Source organism: Tenrec ecaudatus, chromosome 18 (genome assembly GCF_050624435.1).
Source record: "Tenrec ecaudatus isolate mTenEca1 chromosome 18, mTenEca1.hap1, whole genome shotgun sequence".
NCBI classification, from domain to species: domain Eukaryota; kingdom Metazoa; phylum Chordata; class Mammalia; order Afrosoricida; family Tenrecidae; genus Tenrec; species Tenrec ecaudatus.
Genome location: NC_134547.1, coordinates 54,945,904 through 54,964,220, shown reverse-complemented (window position 1 = coordinate 54,964,220; position 18,317 = coordinate 54,945,904). Strand labels below are relative to the sequence as shown.

General features: G+C 41.7%; 1 pseudogene; it reads left to right on the top strand.

Annotated features, from left to right (window-relative positions):
• The first annotated feature begins 16,319 nt into the window (after positions 1 to 16,319).
• LOC142432011 (alpha-enolase-like) lies at positions 16,320 to 17,625 on the top strand (annotated as a pseudogene).
• The last annotated feature ends 692 nt before the right edge of the window (positions 17,626 to 18,317 follow it).

Genomic DNA, 18,317 nt, shown 5'->3' with positions numbered 1-18,317 from the left:
CTTTAGCACATACTATGCGACCACAATTGTCAAAACCTCATGGTACTGGTACAATGACAGATACTCAGACTAATGGAAAAGAAGTGAAAACCCAGAAATAAAGTCATCAGCATACAGACACCTGATCTTTGATAAAGGTCTCAAAAATATCCAGTAGAAAGCAGATGCCCTCCTTAACAAGTGGTGCTGTAAAAAATGGATATTTACCTGCAGAAAAATGAAGCAAGACCCTTATCTCACTCCATGCACAAGAATTAACTCAAGGTGGATTGCAGATCTTGAAGTTAAACCCCAAACTTTTAGGGCCATCAATGAGGGAATTGGGACCAACTTGAGAACTTTGGCGCAGGGAATACATAGGCTATCAGAAATAGGGAAGGACACAAACACAGAGGAGGCACAAATTGACAAATGGGATATACTGAAGATAAAACACCTGTGTACATCGAAAGAATTTACCAAGAGAGTAATAAGAGAGTCCACGGACTGGGAAAACATCTTTAGCAATGACACATCAGACAAAGGCCTTATTACTAAAATCTACAATACTTTGCTAGCTTCCAAAAAGATAACAACTAATTGCTCACTGACGAGTTGGGCAAAAGACCCAACAGAAGTTTCACAGGGGGAGAAACCCGAGCTTGCATTCCGGTTGATTGCTCTTCTTCTCTTCCAGGCCCTCCCTCTGACGGCCAGCCACAGTTCACCGATTCTTGATGAGCACTGGGAAGGAGAAACCCTCCAAGCTACGGCTATCGGGTCAGATCTGACTCGTCGTGGGCCTTATGGGATTTCCAAAGCTGTCATCTCACAGGAGCAGATAGCCTCATCTTTCTCCAGCGGAGCGAGTGGAGGATTTGAAGCACCGACCTAGAAGCTACCAATCCCACGCTGCTCCAACAGCACCTCCCAGGAAATGGAGTGAGACGCCAGTTGCAGGCCTGGCAACCTCCAGGTGGGTTTTAGAGAAGGAGGTGGGCACAGTGGACTTCTGTCCATATGCGACTGAGCCACTCCTTGGCGTTACTTAGCTTTCTTTCCCTTCACTGAAAGGAACACAGCTCCTGGGAGTGAAGTACCATGACGTCAGCCTGTTTTGTATCTCTGGGAGAGCCCCTGGGTGGTACATGTGTTTACATCTCCCAGTATCAGCTGGACAGGTTGGCAACTTGAATTCATGCCCGCTTGCATCCGAAAACAAAGCTGAAGAGGAGGTGCTGTAGAGTCCTGACCATCTGACTGAGTACAGCTCCGTGTTGGGACACATAGGGCTACCATGAGGGAGCACTGCGTTGAAAACATGTCCTTGGGTATGGAACTTTTGTTTTCCTTGGGAAATCAGTGGTCCAATGCTCACCTTCCATCCAGGAGGCGCAAGCTTGAGTCCAAGAGGACAGACTGCAAATGCAGTCACCATTTCTCTGTCAGTAGGATGGAGATTTTTTTTTGGTGTGTGTGTGTATGTGTGTGTGTGTGTGTGTGGCACTATCTCCTTTCTGCTGCTTACATGTTGGTTTCAATGAGCTGCTGGTGGTTTTGAACTTCTGACCATTCAGATCGCAGTTCAATGCCAGGGCTCCTAAGCCAACTTTTTAAGTAATTGGCAAATCCTTGGCAGAAGGAGGTCTGTGGGTGTCTGGATGATCACACCTGCTGGGCACTCCTCACTTGGAAAGCATCTATAGAGGAGAAGGTAGCAATAGATATCTTCTGAAGGCAGCATGGTGTGGCGGTGGCAGGTCCGCACTGACGATCTGTTAAAGAATGACCCTCGGTGACGTTCTGAAATTGTCCTGTGTTTCTAAGATCCCGTAATAGAGAAACAAAGGTGGGATCTGAAACGGCAACACAAAAATAGCACTATTGATGGCCTCTGCTTGCAACTTAAAGAAAACAAATTAAAATTGGCAGGGGAAACACTCCTTTTCTGGAGCCATCAGCATCTGCTCTATCAGATGACCTAATAAACACAACACACAGATGCATGTTATGTCCTGCGGGTGTTTTCTGGGAAATGGCGTAGACACAGCTAATGAAGGCCAGGCAGTCAGCTTAATGCTTCGGCTGGCCCTGGGTGGCACGCCTGGCCAAGAAAAGCTCAATAACTAAATGGCAAAGAGAACAGATGAGTTCTGTAATTGGCAAGAATGAAATGTATTTGGGGCAGTGGTGGGGTTGGCTGAGTTGGGGTAATAAAAATTTCAGCATGATCTTTCCCACGCACTCCTTTGTGCTAGGATTCATTAAGATGATTCTAAGTTGCCTTGAAGCAGAATTTTAGGGTTTAGAGACATCTAAACTTTATCCCCACTACACTGCTGAATTAATTCTCTGGATATATTGGGCAAAATGTTCAGTCTGAATTTCATTGTGTATATCAATATTGGGGTTCTAAATTCCACAACTGTTTCTTAATATCTACTATGGGCTATGCTGGTACTGTCAGGTAAGCATTTGTCTGCTAACCCCAAAGTCAATGGTTCAAACCTACAACCTTGGAAAACTGGTGTATAGACAATATGTGTTAGAATGTACTATTTTGCTGGTTTTATTGTTGGTTGATTTTTTTATTATGATTAGATATATGGAGCCATGGTAGTATCATGGTTTAAACATTGGACTGCCAACCCCAAAGTTGAGAGTTCAAGTCAACTATCTGCTCTAAAGGACAAAAGATGAGGCTGTGTGTTTCCCAGAATATTAACAATTGCAGGAGTCCTAAGAAGGGGTTCCTCTCTTTCCTATACAATTGTGATTATTTGGGATCCACTCTATGGTAACTGGGCTTGTTTTCATGGGGAACTGGGCTAAACTTGACTTAGGGAGGAAGAGTAAAAGAAAGGACCACCCCTACATTTTACATAGCTAAAAATGATGAAAACAGACAAAAACCATTAAACAACAGAAAAAGAGAGAGAGAACTAAAAACAGTACTAGAGCTTCAGCCCATTAAACCACACAAAACAAACAAACAAAATTCAATCCTCAGGCAAGAAAACCAGTAAGTAGTAGTAATTACAAACCAACCTAAGCATTGTGGCTCAAGCATAGAAACAATGGACTCCAGCACAGGAAAACTTGAAATATAATTTTTTTCAGGACAACAATAATTTTTATTTATTATTATTACTTTTTAAGATCATTGGATTATAAGTTTTTTCTGTGAATTCTGTGTAGCCATTGCAGTGGACTTTAGAACCTGGAGATAAATTATAGAACATTAATTATGTTAGCATAGGGACCCTGGTGGTATAAAGGTTACTTGTTGGGCTGTGATCCGCTGTGATCCCAAAGGTCAGCAGTTCAAACCAACACTTGGTGGGAGAAAGATGGGAACTTTGGCTTCCGTCAACACTTACAGTCTGGGAAATCCCCAAGGGGCAGTTTTACTTTGTCCTGAGTTGGCATCTGATCTGATGGCAGTGAGTTGGTTTTTGTGTTTTATTTGAAGATTCATAAGGGAGACAATAACACTAGTGAATAATGTTTTCAAATAATCAACCATTGGAGATCAAAATGGCAGCATTTACTCAACAACAAAGCCCAGAAGGATTTAGGAAACCAAGGAGGAATGAAAATGGGAAGCACCACGAGGAAGTGTGATACGTCATGTTTTATTGTGAGCCGCGCACCCCAGGAGAGGACTCAAAATGTGTCCAAGTGAGATGTAACAAACGTGATCTCATCTGTGCACCTTCTCTCAGGTCGTCGTAGGAAAGTGAAAAACAAAACCTACTAAGCAGCTAAGGTTGAACTTAGAAAAAAAAGGTTAAAATAATAGTAAACAATGCAAAAACAAATTCCCATGGAGACCCTAGAAGGTAAAACTGTCTCAGGAGTACCCAGACTATCAGGGAAGCAGATTGCCACATCTTTCTCCCAAGAAGCTGCTGGTGGGTTCAAATAACCGATCTTTTATTTAGCTGGCAAGTCCTTGATGACGGCGCCACCAAGGCGCCTTTGGATCCAGTTTTCCACCCGTGTGATATATATCCACACCCAGAATTTACTCTGCCAGAGGCCCCATAGCTAGCCTGGCATCTCTTCTCTTTTTACAGGCTTTAATGTGAAGTCCTGCATGCACCAACCATTGCAATTGATTTCTGTCTCCTGCAGCTCCCGCGCGGGACTGTTTAAACCATCTACAATCTGCAGTTACTACCAGGGATGACAGGTGCCACTGCAAGGTGCCTCGGGCAATTCTTCTGAAAGGTCAGATGTAAACACAGTCGTCACTGGACTTTGTATTCCCCTCCTTCCAGCACCGAGCCCAATTACTTCTGTTGTGTATGTCAGTATCTTCATCAGTCTGACACAGCCGAAAGCGCAATATACTTAGGTGACAATTTTCAGCTGGCGGCAGATCTGATTAATGAGGCAGGGCCGAAATTAACTTTTCCTCACGTCACGTAGATTTCCCGAGTCATGTAAAATTCTCCTTGTTATGCTACCCATTAACATCTTCACCGTCAATAACCACGTTGAAAACTAATGTACTTTTTACTGGAACTGGCACCCATCCATGCCCTATTATCACTGTAAATAAAATATGACGTGATTTGATATTAACACAGATAAATTTGTCCATTTAGAGAGCTCTTTAGTCAACTTAATGTTTCCTGATTGTACACGCCTCGTGTTCGTATATACAAATAGGCATATAATGTTAAAAATAATAATAGCCACATCTTGATGACAAAAATGGAAAATAGTGTAAAGCAGAAACCTTTGACAGGTAATTATACTGAATGGCAGCAATCCCATATACATTTAAAAATAATCAGCCATGTAACCAAAGGCAGAATGCCTTTCCCATTTAAAATTAATTTGCTAAAGGAACTCTGCTCAGCATACAGAGATGATTTTCTAAATTCAGTCATAAAAATGGCAAATGCTCCAATTCCTCTCCTTTGTCTGTCTATATTTAAGAAAATCCATTTGGCCTAGATTCACAGAGCTTAGAGCAAATGTAGCATATTATCATGTAATTAAAAATAAATTGTTCTAATAGCTGCATTTATAATAGAGTTAGTTGACCACAAAAATATCGATTCTTTAGAAAAGATTAAAAATATAATTATAAGGTTTTGTATTGTCATATACAAACATTATTATATTTTAGACAGCATCCTTATAAAAATGATCAGGATAGATTCAATTTGCCGCCTGGAAACAATGAGATAAATCCATTCGGGAGATCATTTGGTTCTTGGAAAACATGAAAACAAAAGCGGTATCTGTTCTGTAGGGTTTTTAAACACATAATTCATTTAGGACAGTGCTTAGTGCATTGTTAGTGCTCAATGAATACCATCACAGTTGTTATTGGGGCCTGTCTATTTATACAACAGAACAAAAACGTCCCTGGTTCTGCAGCATGCACACAATTACCCTTATGTTTGAGTCCATTGTGCATCCGCCGTGTGTGTCACTCCATGTGGTTGAAGAGCTTCCTTGTTTTACCTAATCCCCCGTCACGCATGCTGTCCCTTTCTGGTACTGATCTCTCCTGACGACATGCCCAAAGAATGTGAAATACAGTCCCATCATCCTTGCTTCTAAGGAACACTTTGACTACATTTATTCCAAGACTGATTTGTTCACTTATATCCCCAGTTCATGGTATATTTTATTTCTTTACCAGCATCCTAATTTCAATCTATCAATTCTTCATTGGTTTTCCTTAGTCCTTGTCCAGTTTTCACATGCATATGAGGTGATGGAAAATACTATGGCTGGAGTTAGGCTCACATGAATCCTGAAAGGGACACCATTGATACATATGACTTTAAAGACGTCTCTCAGCAGATTTGCCCAATGAAATATTTCTTTTAATTACTAAAAGAGTAAGTAGCTCTAACTATTGATGATGCTAATAACCTAAACCTGTTGCACGGGGCAATGGTGACATGCTTTCCAGGTTAGGATTTAGAAAGGACGGATATGCCATCTATTGTTTTCTCTTATCACGAAGTAAATTTGGCCTCCAGCAAGTTAGTTATTCTCTCTCTCAAAGGTTTTTGTTTTGTGTTTCCTTTATACAGGAAAGAGGAACTTACGGTTTCCTTTTTAACAGAAAGAACTTACAGTGGAGAAAGGCCTTTTCCTGCATTGAGTATAACAACAGGATGACAGATGTGCATCACAACATACCCCATGCTGCACACTGACTGCTCACCCTGCAAGAGTGCCTCTGCTACTCTTATATTAAAAAAGCGATTAATTGTCACTTGTATTTTGAATATTTTAAAAAGTCAATCGTTTTTAACATTTGGGACTCTGGTTACATCCTCCTGTTCTCAACATGACACTTTTGTAAGCTCCTGGTGAGCCCATGATCATCCTCGATTACGTGTTCTCTCCCTATGAAACTAGACCCAGGAGATGCATGGGAAGGGCAGACCACAGGCCAGGCACGTGCTAATGTTACCCTCATTTGGAAGGTGTGTACACTGAAATGAACAGCTATTAAATGGGTTGCCTGAGAACCATTCGGGAGAATCAGTAACATGGCGATTTTCTTTGTAAATGCAAATGTATTCAATGAACATAAAGATGCACAGGGCAGTTAAAGCCTTTACGGCCCTCCTTTCTTTCTTCCACCTCAACTCTTCCCCCTTGCCTTGTGTAGTGTTGCTGTACTTTCCAAACACCTACGCATAGTAGAAGAAGGCCTGACAATTAAATAAAAGGGGAACAACGTGGAGCAAATCAATATAGTCTTCTCTTGATTAATGTGATTTTGGAGCTGATGAAACATGGGAAGGTAGATAAAGCAAATCAATAGGAATCCTGAGCAAAATGGGAAGCATGCAGAACAAAATTTAAAATTTCCATAGAATCCAAAATCATGGAGCCAATGAGTATGGGTGAACCACTCAAGAAATTACCCTGAGATACTCTTAAATATTAAACCAAATATCAGCGAGGTCTTCTTAAACAAAATCATAGGTTAGCTTAACTAGTAACAGGTGTCTGCTTTGTGTATTAAACTCTTTGAAGAACTATCTCCAGACAACCAAATTCATTTCTACCAAGTTGATTCTGATTCAAAGAAATCCTATAGGGAAGAACGGCCTGTGTAGGTTTCTGAGACTGCAGTTCTTAATTGGAGTAGAAAGCTTAATCTTTCTGCATAGGAAGTATCTTTATGGTATTGAATTGACAACAGCAAGTAGAAAGATTCCCTAGGAAACTAACAGTAAAGAGAGTATGTTGTTACATACTATAGAATAGGTTCCCACTCAAAGCAACCATATTTAAAACAGAACAAAACACGCCCCATACCTGCACTATCCTCACATAATGGATTCTTATGTTTGATCCCATTGTGGTAGCCATGTGTCAATCCATCTTGTCAAGGGTCTTGCTAATTTTTGCTGCCTCTCTACTTTACCCAAGATGATGTCCTTTCCCAGGGCCTAGACTCTTCACCAAAGACTCACCATCCTTGCCTCTAAGGAGCTTTCTGGATATACTGCAGATTTTTGGTTCATTATGCTTTCAATATTCTTTGCCAGCCCCATAATTCAAATGCATGGATTCTTCTTCGGTCTTCCTTATTCAATGTCCCACTTTCATACGCACATGAAGCCATTGAAAATATCATGGCTTGGGTCAAGTGCATCTTAGTCCTTAAGGTAACATCCTCATTTATCAACCCTTTAAAGAGATGGCGTGTAGACAATTTACCCCATGCAATGTGTCATTTGATTGTCTGACTGCTGCCTTCTCTTTTCTTTCTTTCTTTCTTAGCAGTTTTACTGACACTTCATCCACATCTCACACATGTAATAATTCAATCATATTAAAAGGGTTGTACAATCATCACCACAATCAATTCTAGGACATTTTTTTCTTCTTTGTACTCATTGTTATTCAAGTACTTTTTATATATTGTGGCAAAATATATAACACAAAGCATTCTCCAATTCAACACCTTCTACATGTATAATTCAGTGCCACTGATTATATTCTTCACAGTGTACAACCATTACTTCTCCAAATTATCCTGACATTGTGCCATTAACATACATGTAATGCCCCCTAAGCAAAAGTTCTTCATCCTCCAGCCATGGTAGCCATTGGTCAAGTTTAGTTTCTTCTTCCTTTTCAATTTTAGTTTTCTTGATATAAAATTTACATAGCATACATTTCCATAGTTAAATCATTATCTAAAATTAGAGTTGTATATACATCATCAGGGAGTTCTAATGCTCCCTACCCTTCCTGCATTCATTGTTTACTCCCCAAATCCCCTCACCCTCCCCACTCATCCCCACCTCTGATAAATCGTTGCATCTGTTATTGACTCTGTGCATCCACTCCTTTTGTGCGTCACAAACTGGAAAACTCAATAGAATCAATTGAAAACAAACAAACAAAACCAGCGAGGAAAAATTATAATATAAAGACAAAAATTTTAAAAAATACTAAGAAAGAATAGACCACCATCAATATTTTAAAAGCCAGGCAAGAAATTTCTCTCATGGAACAAGCTATAAATGTTTGAATCCATAGCAAATTCAGGTTGGATCAAGAGGAGGTGAACTGACCAAGTATCATATTATACCAAGGTTCCAGCCACTATAATCAAGTTTACAATAATCTCTGCCTGACAATATAGCTTTTCGAGGCTCCACCTGTGACTAGAGGGGATCTGCCAGAGATTTCATCTGACTAGATACTATGCAGATGGATTTGGGGTTTGCACTGTCCTCCATAACCTTATACAAACTGGGTGTTCACAATTTAAGTTCTGAAATTTTCCTTTTCTCATATTCAGATATTGTCATCATCTTTGGAACACAGACTGGTGTGCTTCTTCCATGTGGACTAGTTGAGACCTCACTTAGATGGCTACTTGTTGGAATATGAGCCTTTAAGAACCCAATTGAAAGCCAGGTATCATGTGCTTTCTTTACCACACTTTGCAGTAGCAACCTTATCTTCAGGGATCTCTCCCTGAAGGCAAGTATCAAGCAGGGACATATTATAAAAAATAATTTCTTGGATGGGGGCTAAAATTAAGTGGGACACAGGAATCCATCTTCCTGTCCATGGCTATGAATTACCGGTACCTTTGGTGGTCATATTATGACAAAACCCAAAACGTAAACCTAAAGCCAATAGGAACAACAGCAAACAAAGGACAGAAAAACAAAAAGAGAAACATTGTCAATTATTCCCCTGGGGTATAAGGTGATGGCATTGCTAACATCAATAATGTATCCAATGACATTGAATTTAAGGCACTGTTGTTAGAAGGTGTTAATGAGAGTATAGGCTAACTGAGACTTGCAATCCATGAGTTGTCGCTTTGTCCAAATTGATTTCTTAATTGATTGAGCTCTGTTTACACTGAAAATGAAGCTTGGTGCTAAGGGGAAATTTCCTGCATCAATTCGTACAGGTACAGATCCTTGCCTGACACTTTAAAATCTGTCATATAAATACACAGGGAGCATTCAGGTACTAAATGTATTGTGGTTCTGGATCCCTTTTCATTGGACACCCCTAAGCCAAGGTTCCCACCCAAATTCTGATGACTGCCATCTCCACAGTCTTGGGGTGACCATCCTTTGCTTCTGGTACCATAAGAGTATTTCAGTCCTAACTCCAAGGGTACAGGTAGTTTTGAGGTAAGGCCCTCAAGGACTGCTTTCATGAGATTTGGTTGTAGATCCAAGCAAGATGAAATCCTTGATAATTTCATGATCGTGATCTCACGCATTGGTCCATTTGTGAAGACTTAGAAATTCATCACATTGAGGTGTAATCCAAATTAGAGGTGCACTCCTTGATCTTCCTCAGCAAGTGCTTCAAGTCACCCTCCCTTTGAACAAGCAAGGTTTTGCCATCTGTATATTGCAGGTTGTTAGTAAGCCTCCTTCACTTCTGATACTGCATTCTTCCTAAGGAGGATGGCTACACAACTCAGAGAATGGAAGCAATGTCCCTTAACTCGAGAAACTTTGGGTCTAGGGTGTGTTTCACTATGTACACAGTCAACAATAGCAGCCACAAATATAGAGCTTCTGAAAGAAAGGGGAACCACAACAAAAAGTAACACGTGTCAAAAACAACAACCTCTAAGTTCCAAAAAATGGGGAACTTGCTATAGTGTGTCATCATTTCTCCTCTCCGCTCCTTTCCATTTCTTTGTCCATAAAGCTTTGCTCACCCTTTACCTAATGGCCCCATTAGTCCCAAATGACCTCTTCCTCCTTTGATCCCAATTATACTTCAGACAGGGATCTGGTAGACAAGAAGGGGAGCCTGGAACTCTGCCTCCATCACAGGTTCACAGTATGGTCACCATTAAGTCTCCCACCCACCGCCCCCCTTCAGGCAGAAGACTCTCTCCTGAATTGTAAGAGTTCAACTTCCCTCTCTTTTAAATCTTGACATAAAAACATTTCAAACATTCCCAACTTATCCTGCTTGGCTTAACATTTATAAAGCACTTTTCCAAGTTTAAATAATTCTCCATGTAGACTGTGATTTCTTTGGGTACAGTCATCATTTTTTGGTCCTCTTGATGTTCACAAAAGCATTCCTTTTTATTAATTGGCGGGGTAGTTAGTTTATTGTGCCACCTGGCCGATTAACACATGTGGGATTAATTGAAGGGCAGAGAAATAAATGGCTCCGCGAGCCTTGCCTTTTTTGTCTCTTGCTATTTGATCATCGGACCAGTGTGCGGCTGTCTTGCTTGTTCAGTGCCTCAATTTGCAAACTATACTACCTGTGGACACCTAACCCATGGACGGTGTCACTGTAATTTGAGGTTCCTTTAAGACCTTCTTTGCCACACCATTGGAATTTACATCTCTTGAGCTGGGGACTGTTGGACCCTGTCATCTGGCTGACTGTGGTTGACCTGCCTTGCTGTTTGCTGTCTATGGTCAGATAGCCTGAATTGCTCTACAGAGGACTATGCGGTGGCCCTCAAGACTTGAAGGACTGCCAGTGTCTCACAACTGTCTCACAGGTGTGAGTTGCACAGAGCCATTTGTACTGCTTTGTTATACATCTATCTGTGTGTGTGTGTGTATATGTTAATATATAATTTGTATATATTATACTTTATATATATAATTGTTAATAGTCTGGTTTTGTTTCTCTAGAGAACCCTGACTAACACATTATGGTACCTCGGGAGTGGGGTACCAGAGAAACAAATCATAAGATGGGACCCCTGCCAGTGCTGAGATGCTTACATATTCACTGATTCAGCTTTCCTCCTGTATTCAACATCATTGCGTGTGTTTTGTGAGATGGAGGAGGACTTTGTGAATTGGTGTTGCACATATGGGTTAATGTTGGACTTGTGGGCTTGGACAGCATTGGGTTGCGATGTTTTCTTGATGTGCACTTAACCTTTATCTAAAACTCTCTTATACACGAGTTTCTGTGGATTTGTTTCTCTAAAGTACCCAGACTAGCACAATTGGGATTAATAATATATCAAGTAATTCCATAGTTCAATCCTGTCCAGTAGAATTATGCATTTGCTACCACAGTCCATTTCCAAACATTCTTTGTCTATGTGGATCCCTTGGTGTCATCACCCTTTCAGTCCACCAGCATATCTGTGCCCCTTCCCCCACAAACCCTTATTCCTGTAGGTTCATCAGTCCTGGTTTTCATACACTGAGCAACAGAAAACCATTCTTAGGTTCCTGTTGGTTCAGTAGGGACAGGTGCATGTTCCTACCTGTAACCCTTTCAGAAACAAAGGAAGCCCTCAGAGAAGGCTTGTGGAATGAAATACAGGTATTCCCAATCTATACTACCGAATGGACTACCTTTCTGTACGAGATTGCTTTAGTAACATAAAGGTTAAACATTTTCAAGTGCCAATGTTATGTATACCACTGTGGCTTAACTATAAAAGTGCTAGCAGGGAGTGATAATTGTCCCTCTTTTATTGCTGTTGAGTTAATGGAGACTCGTCTTGATCTCCTAGGTTAGAACTGCTTCTCTAGGTTTCTGAGGCTGTTACTCTTGATGGAAGTAGACAGCCTCATTTTTCTCTAAAGGAGCTGGCTGGTGCTTTCAAACTGCTGACCTTGAGGTTAGGAGTCCCATGAGTAAATACTATGCCACAGAGCACCTGTATTATTTGTATTGTCTTAAGCATACTTTCACTGGTAGCATGTAAGTTGTTGTTAAATATGTGATGGGGCGCTTAGCTTTAAGATGACTTAAGAAATAATGAGGTCCACATTTTGATTGCTGCAGAGTATCAGGTAAAGCATGGTGGCCTGTGAGATGAAAGTATGATTTACAGATATAAATGAAATGCTGCTGCACTTACTGAGTGATCTCACCTGTGAGATCTCTGATTAAACCCATAAGAACTAAAAAAATGTGCGTGTGAGTTTGTGCACATATATTTGCACGTGTATGTGTGTGGTTCAGGCATTAGGCAGAGAGAAAAAAAGCATGTCAATAGCTGTTTCTAAGTAGTTACATTTACTAAGTACAAGACTAGCATTAATAGATTTCAGTAAGTCAACTCTGACTCCTTGCTATCCAACATACCGCAGAATGAAACCCTGCCCTAGCCGGTGCTATCTTCACAATGGGGATGTTTGAGCCCACTCTTACAGCCACTGTGTCTAACAAGCTCATTAAAAGTCCCCCCCTTTTGTTCATTGACCCTCTGCTGTGCCAAATATGATGTCCTTCTCCAGGCAGTTGGTCCTTCTGACAGGATGCCCCGAGTATGTGAGACACGTGTCATCCTTGTTGCCAAGGAGCCTCCTGGTTGTACTTTGTCCAAGTCAGATTTGTTTGTTATTCTGACACTACAAGGTATATGTTTAACCTTCTTCTCCACAACAGGATTCAAAACCATCAACTCATCACTCTTCCTGATTCAACGTAGTTTTCACATAAATATTACACCATTGTAAACACCATGGCTTGGGTCAGGCACACCTTAGTCCTCCGATTGACAATTTTGCTCTTTATATCTGAAAGAGGACTTTTGTGGTATGTAAGCCCATATTTCTTGACTGTTTCCATTTTCTCTAATTGTGCATGCAAGCAAAATGAAATCCTTCATAATTTCACCCGTTTATTCATTTCGTGTTTTTTTTATTTGTCCAATTGTGGGAAACTGTATTCTTTCTTTCCTTTTTTTAATTGAAGTTTAATCATTGCTGATGACCAATTGCATTCTTGAATACTGATCAATAGAGTACCACCCAGTCTTCTTGGCCATCAGCAAGTACGGTAGTGTCATGTGCATGAGTACTTTGTTAATAAACCTACCTTCAATCCTGATGCCATGCTGTCTTCATAAAGTGCAGCTGTTTATGATGATGTCCATCAGCTTCATCTTGTATATAAAAAAATCACTGGTCTGTTTCACAATCTGCCCATGACCTGCTCTTATTTCTAGGTGGACTTTGTTCATACACTGTTTTCAGTTGATGTGATTCTTGTGTATTCCATCTACTGAGCTCAAGTACAGTCACAGTTTATGTGGTTGATGAAAGGTATTTTCAATGAACATGGCATTTGGTTTTACAGAATGCTATCATGATGTCTCAGGAATTGTTTCTATCACCAATGTCATCTTTTCCCAACACTGACCTTTCTTTATTTCCAATTTTCACATTTCAATCATCAGTTATCAATACATGTTAATTTCCATCTGAGAAAGTTGGTTAAAATGATTCATGTTGAAATTTTGGAATTGAGTAACCATATACAGTGGTTAGTGTATAAATCTGAATAATAGTCATATTAATTTCTGTGTTGACTTATGTATATTGCCATTTCACTGATACTGTTATAATTCAAGGTCGATCTTAAAATGTTAATTTGGAAGGTGAGTGTGATTACATTCTTTTTCAACTTGCCGTTACTGACAAGACCCTACGTGTTTCAATAGCAGTCCAGTGCCGTTTACAAATGTCTAGGGTATTGATCTCTGTCCCATGTCACTTTTGACAACTTCCAATTTTCCTAGAACTGTACTGCATACATTCAACCTTCTATTTATAAATGAATCATTTCAGCTCTTTCTTCTCCTGTTGAGCCAGATCACATGAGCACATGAAGGTCCTGAAAGCTTGCTCCCACCCATGTCATTAAGAAGGACTCCATCTTGAGGAAGCAGTCTTGAGTGTCTTCCTACTGGAGGGCCTCATCGCCTTGCACTATGTCACACAATGTTTTCCTGCCATTCAGGTTTTCATTGATCAATTTTTTCAGTAGTAGATTGCAAGGTCCCCCTTCCAAGTCTATCTTTGTCTGGAACCTCTGATGAAACCTGTCCACTATGGGTGAACCTGCTAGTTCCTGGCTTCCATTATCATAACCATGTGCAAGCTTCCACTGTATGACAAAGCGACAAACAATGAGTGGTGGCAGACACTAGGTTTAACTAAATCATCTGCCTCAAGTCCCATGGTCTTTTCAGTGATTTTTGTCTCTTCCTCAATGCATCTGGTTTGGTGTTCTTAAAATTAATTTTAAAAGCATGGAAAACACTATCATCCCCACCTTCTTCTTGAATTAGTTTTCAGCTAAGTGTGTTTGACGATCACTGAATTACAATAGGTAAACTTCTTACATGCCTTTAGCAAATCTTAGCCGGGTACAATGCCATGGATGGGTAAGTTAGGCCCTTCCATTAACTGTGAAAAAGCAGGAGAGTGTATAAAAGAGCCATCATCTTTTTAATGCTGCCTTTAAATAGCTCATGCCTTGTTTCAGTGTATCTTCAAATCTCCCCAAGGAGTACTTATGCCTTTTCTATCTCACACACGCCAAGGCTCAGGATCAGAGAAGGAAAAGGTTGCTGAGCCAGGACTCACAGTCACATCTCCCAAGTTCCAGTTATCACAATGTCTACTCTCCCTGAGCTGTCTTCTGACAACATTAGTGATAGGAAGATACTACAGGAAAACAACTTATTTTGTGACTGATTGTAAAAGACTCCCTGATAGGTGACAGTTGCTGTGAACTTGGACTTACTTCACCTTTCTTGGGGGACTTCTATTGTATCTCGGAAATGTGGGCAAACAGCTGGTTTCTAGAAATGTCTGAGGTGAAAGGGAGTGGATAGTAAGAACGCATTGCTTACCCCTCAAGTGCCCTTGGACATGGGGGAGATCTTTTCATAAAGGAAATAGTATGGTTAGCTGGAAATGAGAGTTGTGTCTCCTGTGACATGGCCTGCTGGACCACCACTGGTTTTGTTCCTGGGGAGACTTTGGTTCCAATCCTGGAATCCCAGATGCTACTGAGCAGAAATATGGCCAGGTAATTTTTTTCAATGAAAGCAAGTTTTTTCTCTTTCTGATATATGTAATGTGTATTGGCATATTAAAACCTCTGATGGTTCTAATAAAATAACCCATGGCTTTTTACAAAACAAAGCAAAATAATTATTTCAATCATATTAGAGGTCTGCTGATAATCTATGTAATTAGCACTCAAGGAAAAACACTTTTTAAAGTTATTCAATATTTTTAATCCTCAACGTGTTGAATACACATTCTTAGCTCCAAATCACAGCTCGCCCACTGATTAGCTATGCTACCTTGGGCAAGTTATGAAATCTCTTTGAATTGATGCTTGCTTATTAGACTATTGGATATGCTTATTGCAGCATAGTTGCACTTGAGGGACACATCGTGTATGCAGTACTGATGAGGACCTGAGGAATCTGCCTGGAGTACGTGGTTTGTGGTTGCCTGTTTACCCAAAAGCAGGTAGCCCGAACCCACCAAGCAATACTAGGAATCCTGGACAAACGTCTTCCATAAAGGTTACAACCAAGAAAGTCCTATGGAGAATTTTTGCTTTAAGACACATGGAATACATGGGACCAGCTTGCTGGCCGCTAGCCACAGTCACAACATGCATTGTCTAGTGCACAGTGAGTGCTTAAGAAAAAAAAAAAAGGTTGTTTATTTTCTCTTTTCTCCAAAGGATTTGTGAGTTTCTTGCACCAGACAGAGAGTTGCCTTGGAACAAAGGCAAAGTCTGCTAGATATACCTGCATGCTGTTAACAGAGATAATGGCAAGTCCTACTTTTAGGAAGGGAGGAAGCAATCGCCCAGCGCTTTCTGAGCCGTTGACAATCACACTTCCCATTCTCAGACACGATCACGTTTTCACACTCTGAGTCAGTGCCCCCATTGCTTAGAAGTGTCACTTTCATGAAGAACATTTTTATAGCTTCTCAGGGAGTCACAGCATCCGCGCTTTGCTGACCCAACACCCGTCTTGGTGTCTGCAGCCTCCTCCACTTCCTTCCTGGGCGATGACAACCAGTGGCCAGAAATCCATCATGTCTATCCTCAAGATTCACGCCGGAGAGATCTTCAACTCCCGTGGAAATCCCACTGCTGAGATCGATCTGTACAGCGCCAAAGGGCTCTCTAGAGCTGCTGTGCCCAGTGGTGCCTCGCCTGGGAGCTATGGGGCCCTGGAGCCCCGGGACAATCATAAGACCCGGTATCTGGGCAAAGGTGTCTCAAAGGCTGTCGAGCACATCAATAAAACAATTGTGCCTGCCCTGGTTAGCAATAAGCTGAACGTTACGGAACAGGAAAAGATCGACAAGCTGATGATTGAGATGTAGGGAACTGAGAAAAAAATCAAAATTTGGTGCAAATGCCATTCTGGGCGTGTCCCTCGCTGTGTGCAAGGCCGGAGCTGTTGAGAACGGAGTCCCCCTATACCGTCACACTGCTGACTTGGCTGGCAATTCCCAAGTTATCCTGCCCGTTCCTGCTTTCAATGTGATCAATGGCGGCTCCCACGCCTGCAACAAGCTGGCGATGCAGGAGTTCATGATCCTCCCCATCGGAGCAGCCAAGTTCAAGGAGGCCATGAGCATTGGGCCGAGGTGTACCACAACCTGAAGAACTTCATCAAGGAAAAGTATGGCAATGATGCCACCCATGTCGGGAATGAAGGCAGATTTGTCCCCAACATCTTGGAGAACAAAGAAGCCCTGGAGCTGCTGAAGAACGCTATTGGGATAGCTGGTTACACCGACAAGGTGGTGATTGGCATGGACTTGGCTGCCTCCGAATTCTTCAGGTCTGGGAAAATACTACCTAGATTTCAAGTCCCCTGATGACCTCAGCAGGTACATCTCACCTGACCAACGGGCAGTCCTGTACAAGTCCTTCATCACGGATGACCCAGTGGTGTCTATCAAAGACCCCTTCAACCAGGCTGACTGGGACGCTTGGGCAAAGTTCACGGCCAGTTCTGGGATCCAGGTGGTAGGAAACGATCTCGCAGTGACCAACCCGAAGTGAATCAGCAAGGCCGTGGGCGAGAAGTTGTGCAACTGCCTCCTGCTCAAAGTGAACCAGATAGGCTCCATGACCGAGTCTCTGCAGGTGTGCAAGCTGGTCCAGTGCAATGGGTGGGGCATCGTGGGGTCTCCTCGTTCTGGAGAGACCGGGGATACTTTAATTGCTGACCTGGTGGTGGGACTCTGCCCTGGACAGATCAAGACTGGTGTGCCATGCCGATCTGAGCGCCTGGCCAAGTACAACCAGATCCTCAGGATTGAAGAGGAGCTGGGTGGCAAGGCCCAGTTTGCTGGCCAGAAGTTCAGAAATCCCCTCACCCAATAAGCTGGGCAGGCAGACCTCTGGTAGTCCCTCCCCCAAGCCTGTCAGCATTCTCACCGCTTTATTAAAACTGTCCCACAGCCAAGTCAGACCAGCTGGACACCAGTTGAAAACCCCAGCTTTGTTATCCTGTGATGTCCCAACTCCTCGCCCTACTCCTGAGCTTCCCACCAAGTGTCCCAGTGTCATCCCAAGGTGTCAACAGGCAATATCCCCAGTGGTTTTGTTTGCAAAATAAACATCAGTGTCCCTTAGAAAGAAAGAAAGAAAGAAAGAAAGAAAGAAAGAAAGAAAGAAAGAAAGAAAAGCCAAAAAGAAAGAAAGAAAGAAAATTTTTAAAGAGCTAAAGAGGTTACTTCAGTGTCATATGTTTCAGACACCAGGACAAAACAAAGATCTCATTACAAGCCTGTTTAATCTCCATGGAAGCAGACTGCCACGTTTTTCTATTGACTGAAGCAGATGGTACCTAGTGGATCCAGACTGCCAACCTTCCAATATGCGGCCGAGCGCTTACCCACTGCACCACTGGGGCCCATTCTCGACCCATCCCATTGGTTTCCCCTACGTCTTTCCTGTCGCCCTCTTCCCACTTACTCTACTTTTCCTATTTCTCTGGGATCTGCATTTGGAGCTCAGTCCTGTCTGCTTAGTGGCTTAGATGATCTCTTTTACTTATGCCAGAATTCATCAAC